Below are 16,570 nucleotides of genomic sequence, written 5' to 3'. Positions count from 1 at the left end.
TGAGTGAATTTATTGATTACATTATATAGCTTTAAGTAAATTGAAACTTCCAAAATGGACAAGGGGATTAAAAAAGATTCCTATAAAGAAATCGTGGATCAAATATAATATTGATCATGGGAAGACAAGCAGACAGTATGAAACTGATGGAATTAATATTTCTTCCAGTAATGGTTGGAACTATAGAGGTAAAAAGCTTTTGCTTTTGGTAAAAACAAATAAAAATTTTCAATATTATTTGAAATAGAGATTCACATCCACTATCATTAATGTTGGCTCTCATTTTGTTGTCCCTCGAGATATAAGATAATGATAGTATGAAGCAATCATAATTAGAAAGCTATTGGAAAGTGAATTTTTTGATGCTGAAAATGATATAAATACATCAGAGTTCTCTTAGCTGTACATATAACTTGGTAACATGATTTTTAAGCTGTCTAAAAATCTTCCAAATGAAGGGTTTCAGTGGATTTTGAACCATTTGTAAAATATATAAAAATGCAACTCCTTCTGACTAGTTTGCAAGAACAGACATCAGGGAAGATGGAAATTTGAATTTTAACATAATTCTGATTGGTAGATACAATTAGAAATGAAAATATTGATTTAATATGGCAGTTGCCAATGCCATTCTTCCATTGGGATATATTTCCTTATTGTGTCAAGGGCATCACCATCCTTCCATTCATGTAAGCTTGAAACCTAGGTATCATCCTTGCATGTTTCCTCTCTCTCACCCCCCCCCACTCCTGCCATATCTAATCTGTCGCCAAGGGCTAATGATTTTACCTTTATAACGTCTCTGTCGTATATGTCCTTCTCTCTTCTATGCTGCCACCACCCTGGTGCGTGTTCTTCATCAACTCATACTTGGCCTATTGTAATAGCTGCTGGTTGATCTGTCTGTCAAAAGTCTCCCCCACTCCTGTCCATATTCCACTCAGCAGTCAAAGTGATCTCCCTAAAGCACAGGTCTGGCCATGTCACCTCCCTCCCCATTACTCCAGAATAAACTACAGTCACTCATTATCACCTCCAGGATCAAATAAAAACTCCTCTGTTTGATGTTCAGAGCCCTTCATAACCCATCCTCCCCTCCATCTTTCTGGTCTTTTTACACCTTCCACCACCCTCATATTCTCTGTCCTCTTTGCTGTTCCTCAAACAAGACACTCTGGACATTTTTACTGGCTGCCCTTGATGCCTAGAATGCTCTCTGTCTTTATATCCACCTTCTGGCTTCTCTGACTTCCTTCAAATCCCAGCTAAAATCCCATTTTCTGCAGGAATGCTTTCTCTCAATTCAGTCATCTTTCAATTGTATCTGACTCTTTGTGACCCCATTTGGGGTTTTCTTGGCAGAGATACTGGAGTGCACTGTTTGCTGTTTCCTTCTCCAGCTCCTTTTACAGATAAGGAAACTGAAGCAGACAGGGTTAAATGACTTGCCTATGATCACACATCTAGTAAGGTGTCAGATGCTAGATGTGAATTCAGGAAGATGAGTCTTCCTGACTCTAGGTCTTGCACTCTATCTACTGTACTTCCCAGTTGCCCCATTCCCTCTTAAGTATAGTACCTACCTTCAGTTGATTATTTCCAATTTATCCTCTATATAGCTTGTTTGTCTATAGTTGTTGCATGTTGTTTCCCCCATTAGACTGTGAGCTTCTTGAAAACAATGAATGCCTTTTACCTTTATATCCTAAGCACTTGGCATAGTGAGCGGCACATAGTAGGTGCTTAATAAATGCTTATTGACTGATTCACTTTTCATCTACGTCATCTATCAAAACCAAATATCAAAAGAACTTATCTTAGAACGAGTACTCCAAATTACTGTATCATGAAGTGTTAAACCGATGTTCAGAAATAATGAAGCATATTCAATCATATTGATATCACTTAAAATAATAGTAATGATAATTTTGGTGAGAAGAAAAAGTACCATATAATGTAAATAAAATAAAATTATTTAAGATATTTATTTAATCTTTATATTTCCATTTAAATTTTACTTTTGTGTATGATTTCAATGTTCATAATTGAACAATAACATATGCATGTAATTTATAAATAATTATACATATATTGAGTGTGCATCCTCACAAATATTTAACTGATAGGAATGAATGATCAATAAAATTTGGAAAGTATTGATCTAGTTGACAGTACAGATATTGCTATCAAACTTCTAAAATTGCCTTTTGCTAAGGAAATCTTCCTCTTCTATATCTCTGGCTAATCCGTCTTCCTCTCCAAGTTTCTCCACTGACTCCCTGCTGCTTTCTGAATCAAGTTGAAATTTTTCTGGACTATAAGATTTGCTGTTACTCTGCTCACATTTGTTATAGATGGTGGTATTTTTCTCCCATCTTCATCAGTATCTTTTCTAATGCCAAACAATCTCCTTAACTCTATAGAAGCTGGGCAGTGAGAAATCAGTTAAAGTTAACCCTGTGGAGGTTTTTGCATTGGAAGAGAATTTGTGTTTCCCCCAGAAAAGCTTTTATGCCTCTCTGCTCAGCTTTCTACACAGGCTACATGTAGGTTCTAATGTTCAAATTCCTAGTACACATCCTATAGGTGTTCCATACATCTTGGACCTCTGATTCCGCTAATGACATTTTCTGATCCTGACTGTGCCTAGATTTATCTGCACAAGAGGAAACTACTTTAACAAAATAACAATATTCAGAATAAAATTTTTGTGACATTTCCTATGGTTGGAAGAAATAATTCTTTGATGTGGAATTTTACTAAATGCAATGATCAAATTGGGAAACTCTGCATACTATTCAAAGGTTTGTATGAGATTTTTGCAATGTACCGATATTATAAATATGATCATAGGATTGCAAGGATCGTAGGTGTAGAAATATCTCTTGACTATGCCCCCTCCTTTCCTCTGATACTTCCATCCCTCTGTTACAGGTCCTCATCTCCTCATGCCTGGACTATTACAATAGCTTGTTGGTTTGTCTGCTTGCCCACAAGTCTATCCCCACTCTAGTCTGTCCTTTGATCAGCCACCAAAAAGATGTTCTTAAAGTGCAGGTTTGACCACATCACCTTCTCTCCCCCTCCCCCAACACAATAAAACACATTGAGTCCCTATCACCTCCAGGATGAAGTTAAAATCTTCTGTTTGGTGTTCAAAGCACTAGCTCTGCCCCTCCTCCTCCCCACCTTTCTGATCTTCTTATACCATACACACCTGCATGTAGTCTGTGATCGGCTGATACTAGCTTCTTTGCTGTTCCTTAAATAAGGCACTCCATTTCTTGGCACTAGGAGTTCACTGTCTGTCCCACATGACTAGAATCCTCTTTGTCCTCATCTCTACCTCTTGGCTTCCTTCACAATCCAACAAAAATCTCACCTTCTACAGGAGGTCTTTCCCAATCCCTCTTCATTCTACTGTCTTCCCTCTTTTGATTGTTTTTCTATTTATCCTCTATATAGTGTGTTTGTACATATTTGTTAGCATGTTGTCTCCCTGTTTCAACAATCTGGCTAGCAGCTGTTGTGGGGGTGAAAGACCAACACAAGCCCAACAACAAGCACACTACCAGCACACTGCAAAAGCCCAGGTTCCTTTGATCTGCTTTAGTAAGGAAAGCAACCTTAAGGGGTTAACAAGCTTACTTTAATTCAGCATACAAATACCATTCACTTAGTTCAGGGGAAAAAGCCAGCACCCTGAACTTCGGAGCAAATATAAACAAATTACAAACATCGACAGGCAGACCAAATACAATTCATAGTTACCAACATCTAGGTTCTGCCTGGGAGCTCATAACAAGGGCTGGCCCAGAGTCACATGCACCACTATGGCTGCGGGTAAGAGCTCCGAAAAAGAGAAAGCCAACCCCTGGTTTTATATCTGTTTCAGGGTCAAGGGTGAGTCACACATGCGACTCACCCACATGACCTAAAATCGTCACAAAGGGGCTACTTACACCCACGTGGTCTAAAAGCCTCTGATGTCCCAAACATGTCACTCAAACTCATGTGTAAACTAGGCCCTCCCCTGAGGCAAGGAGGTCACCAAGGACTCTCAATCTGATCAAGGAAACAAAGGTCAAACTCTTCAAGGGCACTTGGTTGAACTGAGTGCTCTAAGAGCCCATTTTGTTTACCAACACACTCCCCAATTAGACTGTGAGCTCCTTGAGGGCAGGTAGTGTCTTTTCTTGTTCTTTATACTTGTATAAAGTACAAGTATATACACTTGGCATAGTGCTTGGCACATAGCACTGAATAAATACTTATGGACTGACTGACATAGCCAACAGGGACCTTCAAAAATATTCACATACATACTACACTTAATTATTTGTAATAACATATTGGAAAATGGTATGCCTTAAAATGCTATCATAAATATTTCCAACTTGTTTTAAGTCAATATGAACATGTGTTTAATGCATATTCATCAATTTTCTTTAGCATAAATAAAAATACATTTATTTTTAAAAAGCACTTTTCCTGCTGTTCTTAGAAAGTGAATGTTATCGCCATAGAATTCTAGAAGCCAGAGCCTCTGGGGATTTTAGTCTAACCTATTCAACTTGTAGATGAGAAAACTGAAAGCCAGAGAGGTTAAAATACAGTTATGTATAATAAAGCCCTGATTAACTAATCAATTAATTGGCTCTCCCCTTTTCCCGCCCCACCCCACCTTTGGGAGGAATATATAAATGACAATACAAGACACTCTCAGGTAGGGGGCAGTGTGACACAAAAGAAAACACACTAGAATCAGGAGACTTGGTTTTAGTCCCAGATCTGTTATTAACAAGTAGGTGACCTTGAATATGTCACTTCCTCTCTTTAATCTCTGTTTTCTTCTATAAAATAGGAGAGAAGAAAAGTGAGATGGAATCATATGACCCCTTATGTAGGTGAAACTGGATGGTGAACAACCTAGGATTGGTGATTGTAGGGAAACTAGTGAGCCAAACTAATTTTGTTAATAAAAGCAAGTGATAGGAGGGTTATATATGTTTGCAAAAAGAATCTACATTTAGATTACCTTGGTGGCTACCCGATATGTTTTGGAATACCTAAAGTGCCTTCCAATGGTAACATTTTACGATAGTTTTTTGTTAATAAAGAATTTTCATTTTTGGGTCAATAAACACAGTCCAATATTCTACACAGAATTGAGAATTCTGTGCAGTAAGAATACGTGTTTCTAAGGAGACACTGAAATGTGCTCTATAAGCAAGAGATTTTACAGCTCTATTTACTAAACCAGAAAAGTAAAATAGAATATTTAAAATTGTATTTGTAAGTAATTTCAAGATGTATCTCCATCTATTGAACCCTTCCTTGAAACAAAGAAAAGCAGCAGAACCAGCCAAAGCAGCAATGCTAGTGCATGCAACGTTCTACACATATAGTTCCCAACCTGTTTTCTAAGGGGAAGGAATTGTGTCACTACAGTAGTAAGTACATTTGAGAAAATTTGGGAAAATTTACTACATTTGAGAAAAATCCCTGCAATATCAAGAAAAGCAAATGAGGCACCCAGCACATTGGGCAGAGTCTATGTGGTGAATTTGTGGGAGCATATGTACAAGAGTCACACAGTATGGAAGTCATGGATGGGCTGCCATCTTCATTGTTGATTGGAGCCTTCACACTGACAAGATCAAATTTCTATTTGAGTTTTCAATATTTGAAATTCCAATTTAACAATATTCCTTAGAGTATGTGAGAATCATACTTTAGAAAAGAAGAGTGGTGAGTACAAGGTGAAGCTAGCTGAGAGCCATCCTGTGTCTTCCATAATAGGTAGTGAATTACTGTGCACTTCATAGAAGAGATGCACAGTGAATGTTGATGTATGACAAGAATCCTTTCAAGACTGGAATTGCAGGACTTTAAATACTTCTGTTTCCCTACTTTTCTTGTATCTGAGGATGCCTGGAATGTGCGTCCTACTCCTTCAAATGTGCCTTGAACCTTAAGTGGGGTACCTACTTCTGAATAAATCAGTAGCTAATGGAAAAAGGTGGAAGAAGATAAATCTCCTCTTTATCCCCGCCCCTTCTGCTTCTCCTTCACAAAGTCCTTCTGATTCTCTATGTACTCCTTTAAACTCACAAACTTTTTTTTTTACAGTTCACTCAGAGCATGGCACTCAATTGACAGCCAATGGAATTACTCCTTCTGAATCATGCAGAGAAAGATGTTCATTTCTTATAAAAGGATCAGAGCAAGGACACATCTTTATAATCATTTTAATCCCTCATTAACCCTTTGTGTTTATATTCTATGCTGGAGGAGAGAAGTATTAGTCAAAGAGCAATTCCCTATACCTGTTCTTTTTTTTAGTCTTAGCTTTGAGGTGTGGTTTCTGATACTCTTAACTGATGCTTTATTCTTTATGACTTGTACCTTGTGATCAAGTTTTACCATTTTTTTTCTTCATATGGAAACATATAGGAGAAAATATTCTTTCTTTGGGAAAGAGGAGGGGAAGAATTATTAGCTATGGGGAATTATAACCACAACTCCCATTTAAAATGTATGAAATACTTTCCTTATCTCATAGATAAATAAATCTTAAGATTTAGAGAGATCAACACAATGCCATTATAAAACTATATAAGTTAAAGATACAGAGGGAATTATCACACACATATAAAGTCATATGCCATTCTCTAATAGATAAATGGTCAATGGATATGAATGAACAGTTATTCAAAAAAGAATTTGAAACTATTAAAAGGCAGATGAAGCATTGCTTCACATCAGTAGTAATGAGACATAAAAATTAAGACAATTTTAAGGTTTTACCTAATACCTGGCAAATTAGGAAATATTAAAAAAAAAGTAGGAATAGTCAATGCTGGAAGGGCTCTAAGAAGATAGTTATACCAGTGTACTGTTGGTAGAGATGTAAATTGGCCCAATCATTTTGGAAAACAATTTGGAATTATGTGAAAAAGTGACTAAAATATTGATATACTTTGACCAAAAGATTATACTAAAAGGCACATACTCCTAGATAAGAAATGACAACAGAAAGGCTCCATCTATACCAAATATTCATGATAGCACACTGTGATAGCAAAGAATTGGAAATAAAGTAGATGCCTATTGATTATAGATTAGCTAAATAACTTGTGTTACAAGAATGTAATATAATTACACCACAAAGAATTTTTAACATGATGAATTTGGAGAAACAAAGGAAGACATATGAGTTAATGCAGAACAAATTCAGTGGAACCAGGAAAACAACATACACAATAACCTTAACAATGTTAATGGAAAGAACAATGAAATGAAACTGAATGCTGTGTAATTATTATGAACAACCTTAGTTATAGAGAGGAACAATAAAATGCTCTTCTTTCACTGGAAGAGAGGATTCTATAGACTCTTGCATATATTGTCAGATGCAGTTCATATGTTGGTTGGCTTTGTTGAACTATAAAAAACAACTATGGTTGTTATAAAGGCAGACTTACTAGGTAGGGGAAGGGAGGAGGGATATATTCAGACATGAATGTGATAGAAAAACAAAAGGCTTCAACAGAGCTTTTAAAAAGCCACATTAAACACATTACTAAATTATAGAAAATTTTGTCATGTGTTCATTTCAGAAAAGACTAGTCATGACACTTCCGGGGGTGGAGCCAAGATGGCAGCGGGAGAGCAGGGACTTGCATGAGCTCCCTACCACGTCCCTCAAAAAACCTATAAAAAATGGCTCTGAACAAATTCTAGAACTGTAGAACCCACAAAATAGCAGAGGGAAGCAAGGATCCAGTCCAGGACAGCCTGGATGCTTGCTGGATGAGGTCTATCATGCATGGAGTGGAGGGGAGCAGAGCTCAGCATGGGGAGCAGCAGGACCAACCAGACCAGGAGCCAGGCAGGACAGGCCCCAGCACCCTGAATCAGTGAGTTGTGGCAGTTACCAGACTTCTCAACCCACAAACACCAAAGACAACAGAGAAGGTTAGTGGGAAAAGCTGCAGGGGACAGAGTTCATGATTCGGCCACCACCCCAGGGGGGCAGCAGGGGAGGTGCAGCTACAGAACTACAGCTGCAGTTACTTCCAGCCCCAGGCCCACGTGGTGGGAGGAATTAAGTGGCGGATCAGTGCAGGAGTGCAGAGCCTGCTGAGGATTTGCCTCAGGTCCGGGTTGGTGGTTCTTGAGGAAGGAGGAGTGCTGGTGTGGCAGAGCTGGCTGTATAGAAATAGCTCTGAAATCAATGGCGCATCCCCTCAAGTTTGGAACAAAGTACTCTTTGCTCTACAAGCAGTCATACCCTGCTGAAAAACTCAAGGGTCAAGTTAGTTGGCTAGGAACATGGCCAGGCAGCGAAAACACACCCAGATTCAGTCTCAGACTTTGGAATCCTTCTTTGGTGACAAAGAAGACCAAAACATATGGCCTGAAGAAGTCAACAAAGTCCAAGAGCCTACACCAAAAGCCTCCAAGAAAAACATGAACTGGTCTCAGGCCATGGAAGAGCTCAAAAAGGATTTGGAAAAGCAAGTTAGAGAAGTAGAGGAAAAATTGGGAAGAGAAATGAGAAAGATGTGAGAAAACCATGAAAAACAAGTCAATGACTTGCTAAAGGGGACTCAAAAAAATACTGAAAAAAATATTAAAGAAAACAACACTTTAAAAAATAGACTAACTCAAATGTCAAAAGAGCTCCAAAAAGCCAATTAGGAGAAGAATGCCTTGAAAGGCAGAATTAGCCAAATGGAAAAGGAGGTCCAAAAGACCACTGAAGAAAATACTACCTTAAAAATGAGATTGGAGCAAGTGGAAGCCAGTGACTTTATGAGAAATCAAGATATTATAAAACAGAACCAAAGGAATGAAAAAATGGAAGACAATGTGAAACATCTCGTTGGAAAAACTACTGACCTAGAAAATAGATCCAGGAGAGATAATTTAAAAATTATTGGACTACCTGAAAGCCATGATCAAAAAAAGAGCCTAGATATCATCTTTCAAGAAATTATCAAGGAGAATTGCCCTGATATTCTAGAGCCAGAGGGTAAAATAGAAATTGAAAGAATCCACAGATTGCCTCCTCAAATAGATCCCAAAAAGAAAACTCCTAGGAACATTGTTGCCAAATTCCAGAGCTCCCAGGTCAAGGAGAAAATACTGCAAGCAGCCAGAAAGAAACAATTTGAATATTGCGGAAAAATAATCAGGATAACACAGGATCTGGCAGCTTCCACATTAAGGGACTGAAGGGCTTGGAATACGATATTCCGGAGGTCAGTGGAGCTAGGATTGAAACTAAGAATGACCTACCCAGCAAAACTGAGTATCATGCTCCAAGGCAAAATATGGATTTTCAATAAAATAGAGGACTTCCAAGCTTTCTCAGTGAAAAGACCAGAGCTGAATAGAAAATGTGACTTTCAAACACAAGAATCAAGAGAAGCATGAAAAGGTAAACAAGAAAGAGAAATCATAAGGGACTTACTAAAGTTGAACTGTTTTTTTACATTCCTACATAGAAAGATGATGTGTATGATTCATGAGACCTCAATATCATAGTAGCTGAAAGGAATATGTGTGTGTGTGTATTCATATATATACATATGTGTGTGTCTATGTATGTATATATGTTGATATATATATATATATATATATATATATATATATATATATATATATACATATATATACGCACACACAAAGGGCACAGGGTGAGTTGAATATGAAGGGATGATATCTAAAAAAATAAAATCAATTTAAGGGATGAGAGAGGAATATATTGAGACAGGAAGAAAGGGAGAGATAGAATGGGGTAAATTGTCTCACATAAAAGTGGCAAGAAAAAGTGACTCTGTAGGAAGGGAAGGGGGGCAGGTGAGGGGCAATGAGTAAATCTTGCTCTCATCAGATTTCACCTGAGGAGGAATACCATACACACTCAATTGGGTATCTTACCCCACAGGAGAGAAGGAGGAAGAAGGTAAAAAAGGGGGGATGATAGAAGGGAGGGCAGACAGGGGAAGGAGGTAATCAAAAACAAACATTTTCAAAAAGGGGCAGAGTCAAGGGAGAAAATTCAATAAAGGGGGATAGGTTAAGAAGGAGCAAAACATAGTTAACCTTTCACAACATGAGTATTGTGGAAGGGTTTTACAGAATGATACACATGTGGCCTATGTTGAATTGCTTGCCTTCCTAGGGAGGGTGGGTGGGGAGGGAAGAGGGGAGAGAATTTGGGATTCAAAGTTTTAAAAACAGACGTTCAAAAACCACAACAAAAAAAGTTTTTTCATACAACTAGGAAACAAGATACACAGGCAATGGGGCATAGAAATTTATCTTGCCCTACAAGAGAAGAAGGGAAAGGGGGATGGGAGGGGAGTAGGGTGACATATGGGAGCACTGACTGGGGAATGGGGCAACCAGAATATACACCATCTTGGAGTGGGGGGAGGGTAGAAATGGGGAAAAAATTTGTATGAAAATCAATGCTGAAAACTAAATATATTAAATAAATTAAAAAAAACGAAAAGACTGGTCATTTTGAGAGTTAGAGATTAAATATAAGAAATAAATGAATTCCTGGAACAGAATAGATGTTTAATAAATGCATGCGGAATTGAATTTCATTGATACTTTCCCCTTTCCTTTTCTTTCCTTTCCTTTCTTTTTATTTCCTTTCCTTTTCTTACCTTTCCTTTCCTTCCTGTCTCCCTCCCTTCCTCCCTCCTTCCCTGTGTCCTTCTTTTCTTCCTTCCTCCCTTCCTTCCCTCCCTCTTTCTTTCCCTCCTTCCCTCCTTCCTTTCTTCCTTCTTTCCTCCAGAGAATCCTGCTCTCTCATCCACAGGATTTATTTTGGGAGAAATTGGAGCTGTTACTGCAAAAGTGCAAAGCCTTTGATGGCATACAGAGTTCATTTTTAAACTGTGCCTAGAGCATGCCAAATACCTTGCCTTGGCTCTGATTATTGGGCCAGGGATTGAGTGAGTCATAAGATAAAGGCATCTTAGAGCCTCCAGTTTTTAAGGGCATCTCTTGCCAAAAGGAAAACAGACCCAGTTTGGTCTTTTTCTTTCTTGGTCCAATCCATCCAGGTCTCATATCCTGTAGCCAGAGATTCTGGAATAAGTGGTTCCTTTTTGATGTTGTTGTTGTTAATGACATTATAAATTGAACATTGGAAAGATAAAGAGGGCTTCAGAAACTAGTATGTCATCCTTGTGCAGAGGACATACTAGTCTCCTTTGTACTGTTCCTATTTTATTATATTGCTATCAAAGAAAGCATTATTTTGTTTCTTAAAATATACAGTATACCATAATTAGCACCAAGATATCTACAACTTTAAGAGCTAATGTTCTGATCTCTAACGTATTCTTTGCATTGTGAGAGTTTACATTTTAGCCTTGATCTTTCATGAATTTTCATGTAATTTATGATGTGAATTTTTCACTTAATTAAATTTAACTTGGTATGATCACATGCTGGGAAAAACTGGGCTTCTGCAAATACGTCCTCTTTCATTTCCCATTTCTATCAATTTCCCCCATTCTTTACTTCTTCCTTTCATGTTTTACCTCCTATTTTCTATTTCACATTATTCACCAGACTCCCTCTTCATGCCTGCTATTGTGTTTGGACTACTACATTCTTTTTTTTTTTTCTTTTGCTTTTTGGCAGGGCAATCGGGGTTAAGTGACTTGCCCAAGGTCACACAGCTAGTACATGTGTCAAGTGTCTGAGGCCGGATTTGAACTCAGGTCCTCCTGACTCCAGGGCCGGTGCTCTACTCACTGCACCACCTGGCTGCCCCCTACTACATTCTTCTATAGAAGACTTTTTGGTAACCAAAGAAACTCTCAACAAGAATCTTAAAAAAGAATGATATAGACATGTTGTCTTCCTTAACCTGAAAGGAAAAGTCTTGATGGGGATTTCAGTTCATAATACTTTTATATAGATTTACTTGAATGCCCTTTAACATCTCTCCACACCCCAGTTAACTGCTACCAATAGGATTAAATCTGTTCCCAGGGTCACCTAATGGCAGAGCCATATTAGAGTACAGATATATAGAGAGGGATCACAAGGATGAGAAAGGGTTTGTGGTTTGAAATCTGGAAACTAAAGTTGCTAGTCAGTTATTTGATTAAGACCAAGACCTTTCAACTAATCTCTGTGACTTCTTGTTCATCTGTTTTAATTGGGACTAACACCTGACCTAACATATTCATGCTGTTGGTAGTAGTATAAAATGAGATGTTATATAAAAATTCAAAATACAAATACTAGGTAAGTAACACTTCAGCTATTGGGCCATGTTAATCTCAGATCATAGCTCAGAACTAAAAATGAAACAAAAGATTTCTAAGAGGCCAAGAGAATTTTCTTAAAGTCCACAGCTAATGTTCTTTGCCCCTATATGAGACCCTCAGTACACTGTGAATTTCATGGATTTAGCTCCCTCAATTCTAACTAGTTTGGTTTTCCCAGTTCACAGTGGATTAAAAGTGGAAAATACAGAGAAAAACCCATTATTGGGAAGCTTACTGATGAGAGCAAAAGGCTGACACTGATAGCTTGGTGGCAAGAGAAAGAATAGAAAAGTCTAATGAGCAGAAACAAGAACCAAAGAAGAACAGTAAACTAACACTATTTAGTATAGGGGAAAAGAACTCTACACAAAAGACAAAATAGCATTTTAGGCCAAACAAAGTGCTGGTAAAAATAAATAATAGGGGCACAACTGGGGTCTTCCTGGGACAATTTGAGAAGATCAGAACAAAAATCTCAGGATGAGGCTTGGTGCCTATGAAGAGTAAACACCCCCAGGCTAGTGTCCACTTAAATAACAAGGGGTAAAGCCCTAGGGTTAGTTGGTTTGAGACATTGCCTTGGCCTCAGCCACAGGAACATTTACCTACAACATAGGAGAATTAGACAACTGAGCCTGGGAGGATCCAGGTGAGTGGTAAGTGGTAAGCAATTTCACCCAAAATTAAACTCAGAGGCTTCTCAAGTAGAAAGTAGAAATGGATGTTATTACGATCCTGCGGGGAAGGTTGGTCTCCGAACTGATAGACAATTGGTAGGGAGAGGTGGCACCCAGAGGGCAGAACTTTAGCTTTTTACCCTAACACAAACAACCCCCACCCCACCACTGGCCTTTTACTCTCATTGGAGGAGTTTAGGCTTACAATCTAAATGCAGAAATCTACTACCCCAGAGGTAAGCTATTACCACAAAAAAATGCACAGGCGAAGGAGAAAGAATCCAAACATAGAAAGCTATTATGGGAATAGAGAAGACCAGGGTTCATCTTCAGAGGAGGATATTGAAGTAAAGAAACCCCCTTTTAATCCAAAGAGAAATGTCAAATGGTCACCTGCCTCAAAAGAATTCATAGAAGATCTTAAAAAAGACTTTAAAAAACAAATAACAAAGATGGGGGAAAAACTAAAAAAAAAATAAAAAGAATAATCCAAGAAAAACAAGAACATTATGAAAGGAAAGTCAACCAATTAGAAAAGGAGATCCACAATCTTAAGGAAGAAAATGACACTTTGAAAATTAGAATTGGGCAAGGTGAAGCCAGCAAAATTATAAGAGATCAAGAAATAATTAAACAAAGTATGAATAATGAAAAAAATAGATGAGAAAGTGAAACATCTTACAAGAAAAACAACAGATTTGGAAAATAGATTAAGAAGAGAAACCATAAAAATAATCAGACTAACTGAATGTTATGATCCAAAAAAGAATCTTGATACAATAATACAAGAAATAATTAAAGAAAATTGTCCTGAAGCATTCGAACAAGGCAGGGAAGTAGAAATAGAAAAAATCCATTGAACACTGCTTACAAGAGATCCTATGAAGAGAACTCATAGGAATATCATAGTCAAATTCTGAAACTCAAAGATAAAATATTTAAATCATCAAGATTAAAACAATTTAAATATGATGGTGCCACAATTAGAATCACACAAGACCTAGCAGCAGAGACATTAAAGGACCACAGGTGTTGGAACACTATATATTGAAGAGCAAGAGAAGTATAAAAGTCTTCTAAATTTAGAAAGAAATAAAACTCTAAGGGGATAGGAAAGTTGGAGAAGATAAAGGAGGGATCTTTAGAGGGGAAGGTGAAGGGATAAGTTAAAAGGGGGATACAGAAGAGTCTTCAGATTTAGGGGAATGGGAGGATAAAGGAGGAAGCTTTAGAGGAAAGGAGGATAAAATAGGTTAAAGGGGTGTATAAAAGTGTGTTTAGATTTAGGGGAAGGGGAGGATAAGGGATGGAGTGCTGGAGTGGGGGTAGGTTAAGTAATAGGAGGGTAAGGTAGCAGGTAGAAGTAAAGTAGAGGAGTTAGGAGAGATAGGAAAAAAGAGATGCACAAAAATAAAAACAGGATTAGGAGTAGAATCTCTTAGGAAGAATATGTGTTTATATATGTATGTATGTATATATGTATGTATATGTATATGTATACCTGCATGTATACATCAATACCTATATGTAAATATATCCATGCTCAATTGTAGCCTTGGGGTGGTGGTGGTGGGCAGCTAGGTGGCACAGTGAATAGAGCATTGGTTCTGGAGTCAGGAGGACCTGAGTTCAAATCCGGCCTCAGACACTTGACACTTACTAGCTATGTGATCTTAGGCAAGTCACTTAACCCCAATTGCCTTGCCTTTCCCTTTCCAAAAAAAAAGAAAAGAAAGCACCACCCCCCCACCAAAATTGATCCTCAACTTTTCTAAAAACTTGGCCAGCTAAAATGATTTCATTAGCTAAGAAATCCAGATAGACAAGGTTTTACTGTAACAATATTAAACCTTACCCTTTATGTGTTAGTTGTGATGTAAAGGTTAAAGCTTTCAGTACTAGGGCAAAAAAGGACAATTCTTATTCTAATTAAGGTTGGAGTCTGGCATCCTGAAAATCATAGTAGATTATTTTATTTTGAAAAATAAAATTTCCTTTAAAAATTAAGAAATATTTTCTCCATTCCCCCCACACTCCCTTCCACTCTATTGGAAATAAAATAAGAAAAATAAATTCCTTATAACAAATATCAGGTCAAGCAAACCAAATTCTCTCATTGACTGTGTTAAAAAATATATGCCTCATTATGCTTCCTAAATCCATCACTTTTCCATTAGGAGGTAGATCACATGCTTTATCATCTGTTCTCTGGAATCACAGATGGTCATTGTGTCGATAAGAGTTCTTTATCTTTCAAAGTTGTTGGTCTTTATACTGTTGTTGTTGCATAAAATTGTTCTCCTGGTTCTGCAGATATAATTTTTCATGGTATAAAAGACTTTAAAAAGTCTTCAAAGTTGTTTTATAATGATGTGGTGTTTTAGTGTGAATTATTAAAAGTAGACTTTTTTGCATTTTTCATGTTAATTTTTAAAGCTCTTCAATTCAACAAAAGTTTGTTAGGTGCTTAATAGTCGGTCAACACATATTTCTTAAATACTTATGTACCAGGCATTGTACTAAGCACAAGAAATAATAAATATAAGCAGAAAGGACAGTCCCTGTTAGGTATGTGCTGGTAAAATATTTAACAACTAGCTCTATGAAAAACAACTGTACCCAAGATACTTTTAAATCCAATCTACATCATTACCATTTCCCCCCACCACTTTCTTAACTCTAGACAATTGACACAACAATAAATCAAGGTTTGATTTGTAGTTGGTCTATTTTTGATCACTCTATTATGATCACTCAGAAAATTTAAGAATCCCTTGAAGTGTTCAGCTGGCTCCAACATAGCTCTTGTCCATCATTCTAATGATGGAAGACAACACATAAAGGAAGCTCAAAAGTGTAGGGAGGGTGGGGATGGAGAAGATACCTGCATCCCAGTATGCAGGAGAAATTCTGGAGACTCAAGATTAGAGCCTGGAAAAGAATGAAGACATGACTGGGCACTTTCCCAAAAACAGAGATTCTGAGAGGGCTTAGCCAATCAGACAATGGGGTTCAAGAGGTTGAGTGTACTTCCAGTATGTGTGGGGGAAGGAACAAGTATTTATTAAACACCAACTGTGTACCAGGCACTGTGCTAAGCCCTTTGCAAATATTATCTCATTTGATCCTCACCACCTCACTCACTCACCTATTATTATCCCCATTTCACAACTGAGGCATTTGTAACTGTGACTGACAGAGGTTAAGTGACTTGCAACCAGAGTCACACAGCTGGTAAGTGTCTGAGGCTGGGTTCGAACTCAAGTCTTCCTGATTCAGGGTCCAGTCCCCTACCCACTGTGCCATTTAACAGTATCTATGGGTGAAATGAACCTTCAGAATCAAGGAGCCACAGAGGCAGAGTGAACTTTGATTGTGAGAAGGCTTTTATGACAGGGTGGACAAAATCTAGATAGTTAGGGATGGAACCTGGAGAGAAATGCCTTGCAATTACACTAGGCAGGAGGATACAAAGAAAGAAAGAAATGGAAATGTTCCTTTGCCTCGGAGTTGGATTCTACTGATTATGAATACTTTAAGGGCCACTTAATCCATGTTTCTGAGTTTTTAAAAAGATATTAA

General features: G+C 37.7%; 1 non-coding gene across 1 annotated transcript; it reads right to left on the bottom strand.

The window, feature by feature from the left end:
- Positions 1-11,177: 11,177 nt before the first annotated feature.
- On the bottom strand, positions 11,178-11,282 carry LOC118832421. Its single transcript, XR_005009185.1, has one exon. It is a non-coding gene; the product is annotated as a U6 spliceosomal RNA (small nuclear RNA).
- Between the last annotated feature and the right edge of the window lie 5,288 nt (positions 11,283-16,570).

The sequence above is a fragment of the Trichosurus vulpecula genome, chromosome 9, assembly GCF_011100635.1.
Source record: "Trichosurus vulpecula isolate mTriVul1 chromosome 9, mTriVul1.pri, whole genome shotgun sequence".
NCBI lineage: Eukaryota > Metazoa > Chordata > Mammalia > Diprotodontia > Phalangeridae > Trichosurus > Trichosurus vulpecula.
Note: the sequence above shows the minus strand (reverse complement) of the source record. Positions and strands in the feature narration are given on the sequence as shown.